Source organism: Cornus florida, unplaced genomic scaffold, assembly GCF_030987335.1.
Source record: "Cornus florida cultivar Cherokee Brave unplaced genomic scaffold, ASM3098733v1 CherokeeBrave_3.0.0_Hap2_Chr10, whole genome shotgun sequence".
Taxonomy (NCBI): domain Eukaryota; kingdom Viridiplantae; phylum Streptophyta; class Magnoliopsida; order Cornales; family Cornaceae; genus Cornus; species Cornus florida.
The window spans coordinates 27407588-27427943 of record NW_026775580.1 but is presented as its reverse complement, the minus strand read 5'-3'; positions in this window follow the sequence as shown (position 1 = coordinate 27427943).

Genomic DNA, 20356 nt, shown 5'->3' with positions numbered 1-20356 from the left:
TAGTGACCAACTCATTGCCCACGCTCATCTAACCGGTTACGAGATTCACCACCCGTACACTTGTACTACAACTCAGCAAAAACTTGGCAGTAGGGGTTTTTCCGGAAAAAATAAGATTTTGAGGCCCTAGATGACATTTTCTGGAAAAACACAAAGAAGAAACCCCCCTTAAAATTGAGTTTTCTACATAACTCGTTAGGAAAATCAAAAAATACTCACTGTGAAATGCCCAAAATGCCCTCCCAAGAAATCTGGTCCAGAGGGTCGAAAAAGCTGCTAAATGGAAAACAAAAAGTTGAACTTTGCGATCGATTTCCGATACCAAGATGGCATTTTCTGGAAAAACACAAAGAAGAAACCCCCCCTAAAATCACATTTTCAATTCAACCATGTGAAGAATAGAATTTATTTTCTAAAGAAAATTCCCAAAATACCCTTAGGTCAGATTATGCAACAAAAGTGTAAAATGAGTCCGTAGGAGGCTCTTTTCACCAAAGAAGAAGCTTTGCCCGGAAACGACCATGCACGTAAATGTAACTTACCTAATAAGATGTGCTACAATGGTCCATGGCTTAAAAATATGGCCGATACAAAATTTGACCCCCCAACGGCCAAAATGCCAAAAGTGAAGTTTGGAATGAAAACTTGGAATTCAAAATCATGAAATGGTTTCAAAATGCCGTTTGGCCCTTGGCCACACTTCATACATGATGAATGAATGCTAATGGAAAAATTTTCATATACAATGCACACTCCGGCGCAAAATAGCATACTAAAACGTATGAATTTCATATAATCTCATTAAAGGCAAAAATCAACATCCATGACATAAATGTGATTCTAAAAGAAGTTTGGCCCTTGGCCTCATGTTATATACATAAAATGAGAATCAAAAGTGTGCTTAGGCACACATTACAAGTTTAAAATCAAATATACACATTTGACAAATAAGACTACAATTGGCATTCCGAGCCAACCTTCACAAAAATGGAAGTCTTCAAGTCCACAAGTTATCCAAGCATAATGGGAGTCTCAACTTTAATTCTTGTACCTGAAATATGCCCCAGTATCATAAGGGTGAGTAACATAAAGCTACTCGTAGGAAATGAGCATGCATCGACCTACGTTTTACAAGTTTGCATGATTTAATTATTGTGGTTCATTCCACCTAACGTCTATGTTAAAGGTGAAACTCAAGGAGCATCCTAACTACCTAAGATCATTTTTAGCATCAATCACCTCATTCATGCAATTTTAGCAACATAGGATCATGCTTACACAAAACAACAACATAGGAGCATGCTTACACAAAACAACAACATATAGATTCTCAAGGTTATCAACTTGAAGTCTTAAATGCAACATCAACTAAATATAACAATTTAGCATAATTAGAATATCTAATACCACACATCAAGACATAGATTCTCTAGGTTATCAACTAGAAATCTAAAAGTGTGAAATCAACTAAATATAACAATTTAGTATGGATGTACTTAACAATATCAAAATCGCCAATAGCCAAAACCACAAGTCAACAAGGTAAACATGATTGTCAACTTGGAATTGAATGCGAAAACAAATAGTGGAAGACTTGGACATCACATCTCGGATTTTCACCGAGAACAAAATGGTTGTTCTAGGCACTAACCCGCAGGGAAAACCACCCTAAGTGCGCACTATCTCAATTGGGGAGAACTCATACCTCCCGCACTAAAGCCGAGCTTTAGCCATATCACATGTAACAATAATGTCCCAAGACTCCAAAATAAACCAAATAAGTTCATAACTTATACATATTACTACTACATAGTAACAAGTTAGCAATATAACTCTCAATTGTGCATAATAAACATTTCATATCCATAATGCTATGAAATCACAAGCCAACAATATATTCATATTAGAAACATACTCTCATGAATATAAATTTAACAACAATACTCTTCAATGCATATAACACAATCAAGTGAATACATCACAAGTCTAAATCCATGCTCTTAAAATAGAAACAACTTTTAAAACATGATTAGATCCATGGATAAACAAGATAGAATTTAATTACATCAAAATAATTAAACTCTCTAGATTTCAAATCATTTCTAATTGGCCCCAATTTAATATATGCTAATAGACATATCATGGTCATTATATATATTCACACAAAAGCTTAATTAGGCCCATGAAACGACAAAAATAGATTTTAATTAATTCTCTTAATTAAAGTCTCTAAATTTTCAAACTCAACCAAATGGTCTCAAATTAAAGTATGTTAACAAACATGCCAAAACTCAATTTAAAAGCATAATACAACTCAATTTCATGCAAGGTACGGCCATGAACTTTAATCTTTCACAAAAGATAAATATTAATTAAAAGGTGCAATTCTTGTTTAATTAATCCAAATTTAATATATGTTAACCAACACATTAAAAGAAGATTTTCTAGCATGCCACAATTCAAATCCAAGTTACACATCATCATGAATTTTAAATCTTATACAAAGAAATAAAAATTACTAACTTTCTAGATTTGATACAAGGCATACATATATGGTATATAATCATGGAAAACATACAATACAATACACAAACAATCCTAAAACATTCCCTACCTCCATTTGAGATGAAATCTCAAATCCCCACCAAAATGGAACGGCTTCGAATCCGACGAAACTTCTAGGTTTTGTCGGGGACAACACGGTGATCATAACCCCCAAGGAAGCCTCATCAAAAACAAAACTTGACTTCAAACCTGAACTCAAGAAATGACCAAAACGAGATTCCAATCGGTTGGAATCGAAGGCCTTGCCGAGGGGAACAATAAACATAAAGGCATTACCACTTTTTAGTGAGGGGAGGAAGCTCAAAAGAAGAGAGAGAAGATGGCACCATGAGATCCGGCCAAGAGAGGGAGGAGAGAGAGTGAAATCTGATTTTTTCACTAAAGGCCTCCTATTTATAGAAAAACTCAAAAAGTGCCCCGAACGGGCCCCGCCAAGTCCGAAAAAGTGAAATTTGAGCAGACGCGCTCAAACGGCAAAATTCTGTGAATGAAAAAGATTTCAAATGAGAAAATATGAACAGCGGAAGAAAAAGCGTCGAAAACCGAGTCCCGAACAGAGAGTTATACCCAAAACAAATTTGGCGCAAACCGGGGCCAGAAACCCAGAAACTGGAAAACATCGTCCAGGAGGAAATTCTAAGAGTCCATGACTCGATGATATTTGAAAATGAATCCCATACGAGGATCCAGGCTCAAAACAAGGCATTGAGCAATAACTTTCATTAATTGCACAATGGCCCCTCCAAAAAGTGAAAACTGCGAAATTACCCCAGAATGAAAATATCTTCCAAAAGATATTTTCTTAGATACCCCTGAAATAAAATATCTTCCAAATATATTTATGAAAAATACCCCAAAAAAAGAAAAAGTTTCCAAAAAACTTTGCATTTATGTCCCTATGGGCACCGGGAGCAACCAGAGTACTTTCTCACGAAAGTAAAGATACGTATCTCATAGAAATCATTAAGAATGAAGATACTTGAAGTCAGAACCCAACTCCGAACACAAGAAGTGTGGTTACGCAAACAGAGTGACAAACGAGGAAAAGATGAAATAGGGAAAAGACAAAAAGTGAATAATGTCAAAAAATGAAAAATGTGGAAATGACTCGGTCCTCAAACGAAGTTGTCAATCCAAAGAAAAGAGTCTCGAAAATCACTCCAGAGCACTCGAGACGACACTAATCGACAAGAAACCAAACTCAGAAGGGAAAAGACAATGGAAAAAATTTATCCGAAAAATTCGGGTCATTACACCTTTTGTAATGGTATTGATGTTGTCCGTCATGACCGCGATGTCTTTGGTGGTATTCTTACTATTCGTCTTAATCTTATTGGAAGTCATAGAATCTGACGATGAATTTGTTGAGAATTTGATGTAGGAGAAAGAGATGAGAGGCAGAGGATGTCCCACTGGGCGTGCCAGAAATTTGTACACACAAATTTTGTAATCTGAATAATAAGAAACAAAATATGGGCAAAATAAAACTTTTATTAATTTGTGAATTTGGAGTACAATCCGTTGTAATAATATTCCAAGGAATAAGGTCCTCTGATTCGATCTCCTTTTTGGTTGGTTGAATCCAAGGGCTGCACGAGCTTAATCTTGAATCACCGTGGAATTTGGATGAAGAATGGTACATCTTTGGATGTGCTTGTTGTTGATCACTGTGGAATTTGATGAAGAACGACACGTCTTTGGATGTGCTCAATGTTCTTCGCTTTTGGGTTTGGATTCTAAATTTGAGTTTCTGGATTTCAGAGTCTCTGGATTTCTGGACTTCTGAATTCTGAATTTGTGTGTCTGAATTTTTGGACTTCTGAATTCGTGTCTGAATTTCTAGACTTTTGAATTCGTGTCTGAATTTTTGTCGGGGACAACATGATCTACATGGACCCACAAGAAGCCCCATCAAAATCACAACTTGACTTCAAACCCGAACTCAAAATTTGGCCAAAAATGGGTTCTAATAAAGGGGAAAGATGCGTGTGGTCAAGATAAACACAAAACGCGAATGCACTTTGACTTTTTAACAAAGGGAAGAAGGTTCAAATGAAAGAAGAAGGGTGGCAGCCCCCTTGGGCTGCCATAGTAGGTTCTGGTCGTGCATGGAGAGGGGAGAAGATGACTTTTTAATTTTAAGTCCCCCTATTTATAGAAAATCTCAAAAAGTGCCCTGAACGGGTCTGAAAAAGTAAAATTTGAGCAGACGTGCTCAAAGGGCAAACCTCTATGAACAAAAAAGATTCAAAATGAGAAAATATGAACAACAGAAGAAACGGCATCAAAAAATGAGTTTCGAGCACAGAGATATGCCCCGAACAAATTCGGTGGCAACTAGGGGCAGAAACTTTGAAACTGGAGAAAAACGACCAGAAGGAAATTCCATGAGTACATGACTCGACAAAAAGTGAAAATGAATCTTGTACAAGGATCCAGGATCAAAATGAGGCAATTTTGCAATAACTTTCATTAATTACATAACGGCCCCTCTAAAAAGTAAAAACTGCACTAATGGCCCAGAATGAAAATATCTCCCAAAAATATTTTCTTAAAAACCCCTGAAATAAAATATCTTTAAAAGATATTTATGAAACACACCCCAAGAAAAGAAAATAATTCCAAAGAACTTTGCATCCATGCCCCTATGGATACCGGGAGCAACCAGAGTACTTTCTTGCAAAAGTAAAGATACGTATTTCATGGAAACCACTTAGAATGAAGATACGTGAAGTCAAAAACCAACTCCAAACACAAATAGTGAGGTTACCCCAACAAAGTGACAAACGGGGAAAAGACAAAATAGGAAAACGGACAAAACAGGGAAAAGGACGAAAAGTGAATAGTGTCAAAAAACGAAAAATGTGGAAATGACTCGGTCCTCAAAGGAAGTTGTCAATCCAATGGAAAGAGTCTCAGAAACCATTTCCAAGCACTCGAGACGACACTAAGCGACGAGAAATTGAACTCAGAAAAGAAATCTCAACGAAAAAATATTCATCCGTAAAATTCTAAGGAAAAAGAAAAGGAAGGAAATGACCGGGTCATTACAGACACGGAACCAGTTCCGAATCCCAAGAGCCAAATTCCCGTTATCCTTGGCCATCCTTTCTTAGGAACCTCAAATGCCAACATAAATTGTAGGATGGGGATAATGAAAATCTCATTTGGCTACATGAAAGTGAAGTTGAACCTTTTTAATCCAACCCTGAGTTCAATAGACAAACATGAAGAAGCATGTGTTGTGGAAAAGTGTCTTGACAATGAATTTGATAAAGTTGAGTTGTTGCTTGAAAATCGTATTTCCAAAGGTTTGCCTTCCAATTTGATTTCAAAGAAATTTGTTTCAAAAACAAAGTTTGAAAGGGCATGGAAGCCCAATAATTGCTTTGACAAAGGACCGTCAATCTCCTTTGAGTCGAATCCAACAAGTTCTTTAGGGAACAATTTGTTGGGTGGGATTCAAAGTACTTTTTACCCCGTCAAGGAGGGGATGCACAACAAGATCTTAGATCCGGGCTAAAGGAGCCCAACGTCTTGGTAGAGACGTTAAACATTAGTGCTTCGTAGGGTTTACAACCCTATTCCTCCCTCATTTCTATTTTACCTTTCATTTCTTGCGAAGTCTAGATATATTCTAGGTTCATACACATTGCAAGGGATTTTGATGGAGAATACATGCACTATCATTTTTGAACTAAGCATTTTATGCCCGTTCGATCGATTTCAAAAGAGGTTCAATCAATCGAACATCATCTCTGCATCTAATCATCTCTTTGTTTCATCGTGCATAAATTTCTTGCATATTTCAGCTCTCTGTGTATCGTGCGAACTCTATGTTCGATCGATCTGAGTGTTCCAAGATCGATATAGATCTTCCTCAGATCGATCTGTGCCCCATACTTAGAAAAATTTTGAAACCATGAAAAATCACCTCTGTGTGTGATCGTTCGAACATGTCTGCAGGTTTTTCACCCGTTGGATTGATCGAGCTTCGATCGATCTATGTTCGATCGATCTGGGTGCTTTTGTTGACCTTTGGCTTCTTGTTGAATTTAAATTTATTTCAAAAAAAAAAAAATAATAATAATAATAATAATAAATAAGATCCAAAAATATTTTTCAAAATTTATTTATTTTACAAATATTCAAAAATATTTTTAATTCACCTTTTAAATAATAATAAAAAATATATAAAAAAATAAAATATAATTTTTAAAAATACTTTGTCATTTTGTGGGTTCGATCGATCGATCTGAGTTCCTTCATGATCGATCGGAGTTCGATCGATCTGATTCCTAAGTGATCGATTGAACTTGTCAGAAACAGTTTTTAAAAATATGAACCAAGGGTCATTTTGATCGATTTCACCATCGATCTCGACCCTTCCTTCTCTCCCACCACTGTTTCACCTTCTTCCCACCTCCGGCGAGCTTCCGGCGAGTTTTCCAAGCTTCCGAACTCTCTCTCGGCTCAGATCTCATCTCATCCTCTCCGTTTCCACTCCTCTCGTTAGTTCTTGGTAAGTTTTGGGTTATATTGTCATTTTCGAGCTTCAATCTATATGTTTCTCATGTTACCATGCCTAGATTTAGAGTTTCCATGTTCCATTGTTGCCATTTTTGACTTTTCAAGCATATGTATATATATTTTTATATTTTTGTATATATTTTGTTTCCAATTTTGATTTAGGGGGTCACGTGCCCATTTAAGTGACCAATATTAACTTGTTGAGGTGTAGAAGGGCCTACGAGCTTGCTCGGGTGCCCCTCGTGTTGTCCACGTCACAGATCTGTGACTGTTCGTGTTTTTTTACAGAGTTCGATTGATCACACCCTTTCTTTGATCAATCGAAGCTCGATCGATCTTATCCATGTCCTGATCGATCCATTCTGGATTGATCTCATTTTTTTCATTATCGATCGAACTTTATTTTTTTGCATATCATCTTTGTGTTTCATGCTATCCAATTTATGCCCAATGCCTGTGTTTTCCACATTGGATGCATTCCACACTTATCATGTTCAGCATGTTTCACTTTATTTAAACTTTCGATGTCTATACCTGGCTGCATTATTACTTGCATAGAGTCATGTAATTTATTCTGAGTTATCTATCTTAACTTAACAAACATGTTTCTATTTGTTGTGCTTCAATTCTATATTTCATACCTGTTACTAACTACAATTGCAAGTGTTTTCTTTCTTTTGTAGGCTATAGCTCGAGTCAAGACTGTTTCTAACCGGTAGTATCACCGCCGAGTGAGACCGCGTATAGAGGAGGCTGAGGAGCCTGCTGCAGCTCAGTTTGAGCACTCCGCCTCTTCTGCATCTGTATCCTCATCTTCCTCATCGGCGGAGGAAACTGAGCATATACCACCTCCTTCACCACCACCGGCACAGCCCGGCCAGGTCCGAGACAGACCTACCAGGAGATATTCACGCTTTTCAGTGGCGCATGAGTCTGTCTTTGACACTGCTTTCTTCTCCCAGTCGATTCTGACTAGGGCGACCTATGATGAGATTGAGCGGCGCGGCATTTCAGCTATTCTTGCCTCTATAGCCTACTCAGTTTACCCGCGGCTCGTCCGATTGTTCTACCAGAACCTCCGACCGACCCCGAGTAATCTATCGGAGTTGCGGACTACTATTGATGGCCATCTCATCCGCATCACAGTTAGGACACTGACCACATCTTCTTGGTGCCCACACGTCTGCCTTCTCGACCTTCAGTATCCTATTATGAGGTGGCCATCTGACATAGACATGGCCGTTGCCCTGACTAGCCCTTATAGTGATGGCGAGACATTTGCCACCCGGACTTATTTGCCCAATGATCTATGATTCTTCGACTCAGTTTTGTACCAAAATGTATTTATGGCGGGACATAAGATCCAACGGCATTTAGATTTTCTTGCTGCCTTCTATGCCTTCTATACGGGCCATTGGTTTTCTGTTCCTGCACTCTACTGGAGTGTTATGATGAGACTTTACTCAAGCAACATCAGCAAGGCCAAGCCCGGGCGCGCCACCTTCTTTCCCTTTGCTTACCTGATTACTCAGATCCTCAGAGATTAGCACTACCCTTTCCATTCAGAGGAGCAGCCTGAGTCTAGCCTTTGCCACTATGGCAAGAAGAATTGGGACAAGAGCTACAATGCTCTTATTCGGAGTCTAGATGATGAGGCAGCCTTGGCAGCTGAGGAGGCAGAGGAGGTAGATTTAGCAGAGATAGAGGCAGAGGCAGTAGCAGTAGTAGTAACGCATGAACCAGCAGACCCACAGGTGGCTGCAGACGCACATATGGAGATTGACTTGGAGCAGGAGCCTCCAGCGGAGTCACCACATCACTTTCCGGTAGGGTCGCCAGTACATTCTTAGGAGCAGAGTCAGGATGAGCATCAGTCTTCTAACCCAGTCATCCCTGACACTTTAGTTCAGACACCTGGCTTAGGAGAGCGTATCCAGACCTTAGAGGACGCGGTAGTCTCTCTTCGAGTAGATATGGCCTCCCTTAACACTGATGTGACTACTCTCCGTGCGGACGTCTGGACTGCGCTGCAGGACTTATCAAGAGATAGCCGGGGATCATGCCTTACCAGACCGACTTCATTTGCCTGACTTCTTTCTCTCTCTTTATCATTTTATATATCTGTGATACTTTACTATTCTTTTAATACTGTTGTTATATTTGTGCGGCCAGTCTGTTGGCCCAGATACTATGTTGTACCATACATTGCTTTTATTCTCTCTATTTTATACATGATATTTTTAGATGTCAGGTTATTATATTGATATATTTATCTATGATTGACTCCATTATCAAGTACATTCTAGTGACTTCAGTGAGAGAGTGCTGCCCCAAATTTTTCAGGACCATCCTTATTCCTCTCTCCTTAGTTCATTTATTATCCTACTTACACTTGCATGCCCACTGTGCATTGTTATTATCCTATTTGTTATCTGATCAGCTTTTATTGCAGTGCCATTTTTTTCAGGACCACAGTCAATCCCAAGTTTGGGGGGGTTATACCACCCACTTCGGATATTTGTGTCCCGGCCATTCTTTGCCATAGCTGCACTGGTATACTCTTTCCTTTTGTTCTCTTTGCACATTGAGGACATTGTGCCATTTAGGTTTGGGGGTAATGTGTGTTCTTTGCAGTGTTTGTTTTCAATTCAAAATTTTGAGTATAACTTGTGTATTTGAGGGATTTTCTATGATTGGTCCATGGCTAGCTATGATTTTGATCTTTTGAGGACTATATTGCTTAAAATTTTAAAATTGCTGGACTTGAGAGTCTAATACTCCTTGTATGCCTTTAGGATGCCATTTAGGAGTAATTGTTTTGAAAGATTGATATCTTGCTTGCACTTGTGGTCCACATCATCCTGATTTTGTGATTGTTTTGAGATTCATTCTAAAATTCTACACTAGCATAAATGCACACTAGTATTCATTTATGGGGTACATGCTTTGTTGATTATTGATTTGGTTATATCCCAATTGAGCTAGTATTGCATTGAAAACTTTCATTCTTGACAAAAGTGGATAACAAACCCTTTTCATTGAGTAGCCAAGATTCTAGCCTCATCAAGCACTGGATTTCTCGCACCGAAAGGTGGAGGGCCCAAACTCTAGTTTAATAATTGAACTAAAAACAAAAAACAAAAACAATAAAAATAAAAAAAGAAAAAGAAAAGAAAAGTTGCAAAAGCAATAAAAGTGAGGACTTCTCCCAAAAAGTGAGAAGTGGGAAATGATTAGATGGAGGTTGTTTTGATTTGTAGCCTAGTTTGTTTGATCTTATAAATCCTTAGGGGTGTTTAAACACCTAATGCCCTAAAGCTATCTGGTTTAGGAGTCATTGACCTAACGCTCAACCTCATGAATCGCTAGAAAGCTTAATAGATCACTACATTGCACCATACTTCCATCTTTGATCCTCAAGGTTAGTTTACAACAAAAAAATAAAAATAAAAATAAAAATCGAGCGAAAAGAATAAGTGCACCTAGATGAATTAAACTTTAATGAAGGGTCCATTCTTTGTTTTGATAATCGATACTAGATTTGTGTGCTAGTTTGAGGGTAAGGATGTGATTATTTCTTTAGTTGGCTTAGATCACAACATATTTGATGCCGGTTCACTCAAAAAGGATTCTAGAATTGTTTTGATTTGTATGATCATTTTCTTGATGTGTAGAGGACCATATTTATTTGCTTGATGTTGAGATTTTGGGAGAATGCTTGGAAATGGTTGAAAAATTGCATACTTGAGGTAGTTTTCTCCCGATGCTTGTTTACAATATTGGTGCCTCTTTTGTGAGAATTAGCTGAATGTTTGTGGGTATCATTTTTGGAAACCCTCACGAGACTTCACTCGTCCACTAGGAGTAACCTAGGGGTTTAAAAGGCTTTTTGCATGTGCTAAATGCAATCATGTTTCTTACGAAAGTGGCGTTATCCATTTATTGCTTTCTAGGTTCATAGTTGTATAGTTGTTTATTTCATTCCTTTACTTTGTAGTTCATTGCTAGGGACTAGCAATATTTAAGTTTGGGGGTGTGATGAGCACTGAAAAGTGCATATTTAAACCCCTTAAGCTCGATTATTTTAGGACCTTTATCTATCTTATTTTCTCGTTTTAGACTAATTTCATGTTATTGCCTTTTTCAGGCGCTTATCCCCAAAATAAGTCAATTCAGCCAAATTAGAGCATAAAAGAAGCAATCTTAAGCTAAATGGAAGAAAGGAGCAAAGTAGAGCAAAGTAGTGGAAAACAACAAGTTTTGATCGATTAGACCAATCTTCGATCGATCTCACAGTGATCGATCCAGCCTTACCAAGATGGATCAAACCCCTTGTCCTTATCCTCAATAATTTTCATCTTCTATTGATCCAACTTTTCTTTTGATCAATCGAACTTCTTTGATGTTATCCCCACCTACCACTTTTGTCTTTTTCCCAAAATATCACAAGAATATCTCAGATTTGTCTTATCCTAAAGAGGCGCCGCCAAGGTTTGATTGATCTGGTCATACTTTGATCGATCTTGTCATAATTCAATCGATCTAGTCAGAATTTGATCGATCGAATCTTCTCAAGTTCAAAATAAAACAAAGTCCAGCTCATTAAAAGATGGCTCGTGATGCAATCATTGAAGGGGCCCTAGTGCACGAAACCTGACCATTGGGTGTGACATTGGAACTACTTATATAAGGATTTGAGCCATTTTTACAATAGAGGAAGATCATATATCATCATAGAACAATAGAATAGAAGAGAGAGCCTAGAGATTAGAGAGACACACACACCATTTGGGAGTTCTTCCATTCATCTATGGTTTCCATCAAGGAGAAGAAGATCAATCCTACCATGGAGATGGCCCTTGAGGGTTGGATGACTACATCAATGAGTGGCTAAACATCTTCTTAGGGCTAGAATTAGCCCTAAGCATGCCTTCTAGATCTTGATGTTTTATATTTTGAGGGGATTTATATTGTAATTCTTGTCTTGACATTTGATTTGTATATAAATCTTGTTTCTACAATAATTTATGTTGTTTAATACTTCTAATTGATCATTTCATTCTATTCATATACCCATGTATGCTAGAATAGATGTTCATGTATTTATCTCTTGGTTTTGTGATATTGATGCATGTCTATGTGTGTTGATGCTATGAATCTAGAGATTGTCAAGGCATAGTGCTTTAATGGAATACTCTTGTGGCTTGTTTGATGGTTCATACTCATTTCTTGATGGATTGTGCCTCTACCTTAGTTTAATTACTTCAATTTTCATGTCCCTAGTTTAGTTGTAGTGTAGTTGCCTTATTTTCCTAGATAGGAGGACAATCCATACTTGTTGTTTGATATTCCATGCTTATAAATGCAAGTAATATAATTCTCTAGCTTGTTAAAGTGTTTGATTGTGAGCTTAAAGGAAGGAATATTGGCTTAGTTTGATATATTGTGCTATTTATTAGGTTGTCTAGATAATGTATACTTAATTAGTCATCCATGCTTGTTGATTCAATCAATCACACATATTAGTGTTGCAACATATATTTCCCCTCATTCATTATACATTGAGTATCTAGAAAGGTGATGTTTAGTGGTGACCTCTAAATCCCAAGATCCCTCTCTCTTGTTCTCTACCCTTTATTTACTTTAATTAATTTGTATTGAATTTGTTTACATTGTAGTTTAATTAACCAATCAAATCACCTTTTGATCACTCGACCTACTAGTCCGACCTTGTTTCCATATCAACATTGCTCCCAATCCCTTGGGATGATCCTTACTCACCCTAGCTAAATTAGTAGTTAGAGGTAGTAGTGGCACTTTATAAATTCAAACTTGGCCACTCTTTAACACATCTTAACTTGTTGGTTCATGACGACACCAAATGCCTCTCAACATCTTCCGGATGAAAATGAATGCTTTTCTCTTGACGCGTTAGATGAATTGGTCGATGAATCTCTCCCATTCACTCTAAGTCAAGACCCCCTCGAAACTCGATTGACTCATGTTAATTCTGAGGAGGAAGTTGTCAAAGAATCTAATTGGAAAGTAAATTCAGTGCTTGATACTTTATTATGTTTTTAGTCTCCTCTGTGGGTAACATGATGCTCTTCTTAGTGTGTGCACAATTAATGTGTTAATTTTAGATATTTAGAAATGTGCTAAAAGGTCATCAACTTTTACAATTTATAAAAGTCACTTAAAACTTATACAATGCAGTATAATGAGAAGTGATCGTCCATAGGGATCTAAATCGCACTTAGAATTAAACTTGGTTTAGTAGGTCATAAGATTGAAAAGAGGTTTGGTTTAGTGATTAAACTAATGTTCAATTAAAAACATACAATGCAAATTAGGCTAAAATGAGTGGAGTTTAGAAAATAGGAGAGGAGTCTTAGGGCATAGGAATCACCACTAAGCTCATTCACTAAATCACAAGCTTTCAGCTAATTAGGGAAATTTCATGTTGTAAACAAAATGTGGCTACAAGCACACATCAATCATGAGGATAATACAATTTGCCAAAATAAGCATGGATTATCAAATTCAAGCATGGATTGTCTACTTAATTATAATTGAAATGTAATTAAACTATAATTAAACTAAGACAATAAAACTAGAGGTGTAGTGCAATCCATCAATCATAAGCATAATCCATCAAATTAATCAACCAGTGTATCCAATAAAAACTATGCTTAGCCATCACTAAATCCAAATAACAAAGGTATCTAGTGTAGAGATTAATTCCCAATCAACCAGACATAAGACAACGTGTAATCAATATAAATAATTAATAGGAGGAATTAAACCATAGAAATCATTAGTATAACCAAGGTTCAATATACACAAGGCTATAATATCAATTACAACATTAAATCCCCAAAAAGTTGAAAGACAAGGGTTTAGATTACAAGCTTAGGGCTCATCCAAGCCCTAAAGAGGAGTTTAGCCACTCATGGTGTGGATATCATGAAGGAGTCTTCTAGATCCATCCCCATGCTTTTCTTGATCTTCTTCCTTTTCTTCTCTTTGCTTAAAACTCTTAAGAGAGAGTGTGTTCTTGCCTCCACTTCCTAAACCTAATTTCTATCTAGAGAAAAAACTATGTGACTAAAAAATACAAAATGAAATACTAGCTAACCCTTTCAAAGTTGGTTCAATCCCCCTTTTATATGTGACCCTTGGAGTCCAAAACAGGTCAGAAATATGCCCCAAAATGATGCAATCCCGCAGTCCTTTGGTAGGTGGAGTTTCAGCCTAAACTGAGCACAAAATATCTTCTTAGCATAAGCTGCGATCGCTCGCACATGAGTACGATCAATCACATTTTGAAGGCGATTAGATGATCTTATCCGCTGACTGTGCTATCCAAGACTTGCAAACGATCGCAATGGAGCTGCGATCGATCGTGATGAGCTGTCAATCTTAGCCACTGACACGGTTGCCTTATCTGCTGATGTGGCATGCGATCGATCGTAGGCCCCTTTTTAGCAATTATTTGAACTTCTTCCCGCTGTATTTGCTTGACTCCAAAAAGGCTTTAATGAGCCAAAATTAGACCGTTTGAACTTTATTGAACTGAAATGAACAAAAACACAAATTAGGACTAAAACAGGAAAATAAAGATAGATGCAAGGTCTAAAATACCCTAGATTAGGGCTGAATATGTACATATTTCTGCAATTATCACACCCCCAAACTTAGATATTGCTAGTCCCTAACAATGAACTACAAAGTAAAAAGGAAAGAAACAACTATACAACTACGAACTATAAAGCGATAAAGGGATAATACCATTTTCGTAGGGATCACGGTTGCATTTAGCGTATGCAATAACCTTTTGAATCCATAGGTTACCCCTGGTGGACGAGTGAAGTCTCGTGAGGGTTTCCAGAAATGATACCTGTGATACCCCTTGACTCCAAGACATGGGTTGATCAGGCCTAAGCCCAAACTCGAGGGAATATCAAACAATTAAGTAGTAAACAAGCATTGAGTACAAAAGAAATAAGAATAAATAAATAAGCAAAAAAAGAAACTAAATAATTAATCCCCAAGTTAATGAATAAATAATCCTCTAAATCACATATCTAAAACCTCTAATATCATTACAACTCGGGAATCCATCTAGTGGACCCCTAATAATATCCCAGCTGGAAAATAACTGAACTAAAATCAAATCCAAAACTAAAACATGAAGAAGAGTCCTACGTAGTCGAAAGAGTGAATAAATGTCTCTGCTCGGCACAAACAAGCTCTAAGACTGGAACTATCGAACACCTAAAAAATAATAGTGGGTCAGGCCCACAAACAAGTTCTACTCTGCTATAATCCAAACAGAGACCCGATACATGTATACACCCTAGTCAACTCAACAATAGCTAAGTAGTCCATATATATATAAATACACACTAAATAAACCTCATTAGACTATAGGGTTGTCTCAACCTTAATAGCAGGTAACAAGCAAAACACATATATTGTGGGCATGAGTACCTAGACCTACTAGGGTACATAACTACACTATATCTAGCTACATATCCCTAGAAATATATGCACCCTAATCATGATCCTAAGACTCAAGCTCATATCATGACATTATAATCATATATATAAAGATCCGTATAAGCATAAAATAAATGTCATCCATCTGATACAGTGGCCTAACACGAATAAGGAAGACTTAACTTTATGGTTAATCCATTCCCTTATAAATAAATAGGTTGGATTTAATTTCTTTAGTTAATCCGTCCCTAGAATGCCACCGTCCCATACCGGTGCATTAAACCATACAGTCCAATAAATGATGTAATAGATAAAATAGTACATCAATTAATCCAGAGATAATATGATACACATCATACAGATAAATATTACATTTATTTAGGCAAATATAATAGTTTAAATAACATGTAGCTGGTGGTTGTTGGTCGTCGTCCTACCACAAGCTTAGAGAGTGTGCATTAAGGCGAGGGCCAAGTTTTACATTTATAGAAGCCACTACTACCTTTCACTATAAATATAGCTAGGGCAAGTAGGGATCGTCCCAAGGAATTGTGAGGGTCAAACAAGGTTGTGGAATCGCTATTAGGGCTAGTAGGTCGAGTGATCAAACAATTAGTTGGTTGGTTGATTAGATTAGAGAACAACTATTTTAAACTAAGTGATAACAAAAGAATGCAATTAAGAGCAAATAAGAGAGAGAAGAGTCTTGGGGTTTAGAGATCAACACCAAGCAATGCATTTCTATACCATTGACAAGTGACTAATGAGGGCAAATGGTGTGTTGCAATATTGGTGTATGTGTGTGTTTGGTTGATTCAACAAGCAATGATGACTAGGTAAGCATGTACTGTCTAAACATCATGTGAAAGGCACAATATATTTAAGCAATGAAGCATATATTATCTAAACAACATGTGAAAGGCACAACAGATCAAAACAAATCATTAATCCTTTCATTAAGCTCACAATCCAAATACAACACAAGGTTAGAGACATATGCTATTTGCATTCAAAAGCATGGATCATCAAACAACAAGCATAAATTGTCCTCCCATTTAACACTACACTACAACTACATTACTAGCATGAAAATAAACTAAGGGAGAGGCACAATCCATCAAGGAATAAGCATGAACCATCAAAAAAATCACAAGAGCATTCCATTAAGCACTATGTTTTGACAATCTCTAAATCTATAGCATCATTACACATAGACATGCATCAATAACACAAAATCTAGAGACAAGCACATGAACATCTATTCTAACATATATAGACATATGGATAGAATGAAATGATCAATTAAAATCATTTAACCACATAAATCATTGAACAATCAAGATCTATATATATCAAAGTGTCAAAACATTAATTACAACACTAATCCCTCAATAATACACAAGATTAAGATATAGAAAGCATGCTTGGGGCTAACTCTAGCCCCAAGAGGATGTCTAGCCACTCATGGTGATGTTGCTCCAACCCTCAAGGGCTAACTCCATGGAAAAAATCTGCTCCTTGTTGATGAAGAACTACCCCCTTTGTGTCTCTAGCTTCCTTCTCCTCTAAGCTTACTCTCCAAGAGATGATATGATGTTATATTGGCTCCCTTTGTAAAAAACAATCCTTATCCTTATATAGGTAGGTCAAATGACACCCAAAATAAGCTAGGGTAGTGCACATAATATTCCCCAATGATTGGATAAAGGACAACTTTCAATGAGCTAAAAATTTAACTTTTTCGCACTGGAGGAAGTTCGATCGATCGAACCTTGGACTTTGATTGATCGAACATGGCTGAGATCTATCGAACTTAGGTTGGATCGATCTTCATTGGTGGCGCTTTTTGGATAAAGACAAATCTGAGATATTTTGAAGATATTTTTGGGAAAAGGACAAAAGTGGTTAGTAGGGTGGTACAACTAGATAAGATTAATCATTTGGATAAGGACAAAGCAGTTCGATCGATCAAAGAATGGTGTTGGATTGATCGAACTTTTAAGATCTTTGAAAATGTCGTCATGGCTATGATCCATCTTGAAGTGCTGAGATCGATCATGTTGGATCGATCGAACTTTGATCTGAGATCGATCAAAGATGTTGATTTCCACCTTTTTCTTCCTTTTGCTTCCACTTGGCTCCTTTCTTTGATTCATCCCAGAATTGCTTTAATTAAGTTCTTATTTGGCTGAGTTAGCTTATTTTCGGGATAAGTGCCTGAAAATGGAAATAATACGAATTCAATCTAAAACGGTAAAGTAAGATAGATAAATGTACTAGAATGCCTAAGCTTAAGGGGTTTAAATGCGCACTTTTCAGCACTTATCACATCCCCAAACTTAAATATTGCTAGTCCCTAGTAATGAACTAGAAAGTAAAGGAATGAAATGAACAACTATACAAGTATGAATCTAGAAAATAATAAATGGAAAATGCCACTTTTGTAGGGAACACGATTGCACTTAGCATATGCAACAAGCCTTTTAAACCCCTAGGTTACCCCTAGTGGACGAGTGAAGTATCGTGAGTGTTTCCAGAAATCATACCCATAAACATTAAGCTCATTCTTTCAAAAGAGGTACCAATATTGCAAACAAGCATTGGGAGAAAACTACCTCAAGTATGCAATTTTTCAAACATTTCTAAACAATCTCCCAAAATCTCAACATCAAGCAAACAAGTATGGTCCTCCATACATCAAGAAAATGATCATGCAAATCAAAACAACTCTAGAATCCTTTTTGAGTGGACCGGAATCAAATGTTTTGCTATCTTAGCCAACTAGAGAAATGATCACATCCTTACCTTCAAACTAGCACACAAATCTAGTACCGATCATTAAGACAAAAAGTGGACCTTTTATTAAAGCTTTATTGTTCTAGGTGCGCTTATTCTTTTCACTCGATTTTTTTTTTTTTTAATTTTTTTTTTTTATAGGATTAAAGATGGAAGCATGGTGCAATGTGTTGATCTATTAAGCTTTCTAGTGATTCATGAGGTTGAGCGTTAGGTCAATGACTCCCAAACCAGACGGCTTTAGGGCATTAGGCATTCAAATACCCTTACGGACTTATAAGCTCAAATCAACTAGGCTACAAATCAAGACAACCTTCATCTAATCATTTCCCACTTCTCACATTTTGGGAGAAATCCTTACTTTTTTTTTTTTTTTTTTTTTTGGAAGCAAGTTCAATTATTAACCTAGAGTTTGGGCCCTCCACCTTTCGGCGCGAGAAATTCAGTGCTTGATGAGGCTAGAATCCCGGCTACTTAGTGAAAAGGGGTTGTTATCTACCTTTATCAAGAATGAAAGCTTTCAATGCACTATTAGCTCAATTGGGATATAACCAATTCAATAATCAACAAAGTATGTACCCCACAAATGAATGCTAGTCTGCACCTGTGCTAGTGTAGAATACTAGAGTGAATCTAAAAAAAATCACAAAATCAGGATGATGTGAACCACAAGTGCAAGCAAGATATCAATCTTTCGAAAAATTACTCCTAAATGGCATTCATAAGGCATACAAGGAGTATTGGACTCTCAAGTCAAACAATTTTTTAAATTTTAAGCAATATAGTCCTCAAAAGATCAAAATCATAGCTAGATATGGACCAATCATAGAAAATCTCTCAAGTACACAAGTCATGCTCAAAATTTTGTAGTTAAAAGCAAACACTATAACATACACTATTACCCCCAAACTTAAATGGCACAATGTCCTCAATGTGCAAAGAGAACAAAACGAAAGAGTATACCGGTGCAATTAAGGCAAAGAATGATCGGGACTGAAGTATCCAAATTGGGTGGCATGGCCTCCCTAAACTTGGGATTAACTATGGTCCTGAAATTTGGTACTCGGATAAACTCATCAGATAACAAAAAGGGATAATCAGTGCACAGTGGACATGCAAGTGTAAATGTGATAAACAAATAAAGAGACGAGAGAGGTATTAGGGTGGTCCTAAAAATCGGGTAGCACTCTCTCACTGAAGTCACTGTAATGCACCTGATGGAGTCAAACATATAGATATGAGAATATAATATATGACATCCATAATAAAAGCATGCATAAATAGAAAATAAAGTACTAAAACATCAAAAGATCTAAGCCGACAGACCGGCTGTAAAAATAATAGTACTATACAGTGACAAAAGTAAAGTATCAATAGTAGAGAAGGATCATGAAAAGATTGAAGAAATTAAAATCTCAGGAAGATGAGGCAAGACAGGCAGGTCGGGCTCCGCGGATATCTTTGGATAAATCTCGGAACATAGTCGTGACATCAATACGGAAGGTAGCAAAATCAGCTCTGTGGGCTGTAAGATCAGCTCGTATAGCAACAATAGCATCCTCAAGGGTCTGCAAGCGTACTCCAAAGTCGGGTGTCTGATCTGGAGCCTCAGGTATAGAAGAGTTAGAAGAATAAAAATCCTGAGTCTGCTCCTGCTCGTGAATGGGCGACCCAGCTGGAGAGTGCTGCTTTGTGTCATCTACAGGTCGCTCCAAATCAATATCTATATGCTCGGCAGCTGGACCGACTGGTATATCATCCGCTGCGGGATCTGCTGCTGCTGCCTTTGCTTCCTCAGCCTCTAGCTCCTCTACAGCCACTACTGTGTGGTCCTGCAGTCTAGTAATGATGGCATTGTAGCTCTTGTCCCAGTCCTTCTTCAAGAAGTGACAGGAACCTTTCTCAGGGTGCTCCCGAGGATGAAAATGATAGCGCTGGTAAATCAGAATCTGGGTGATGAGGT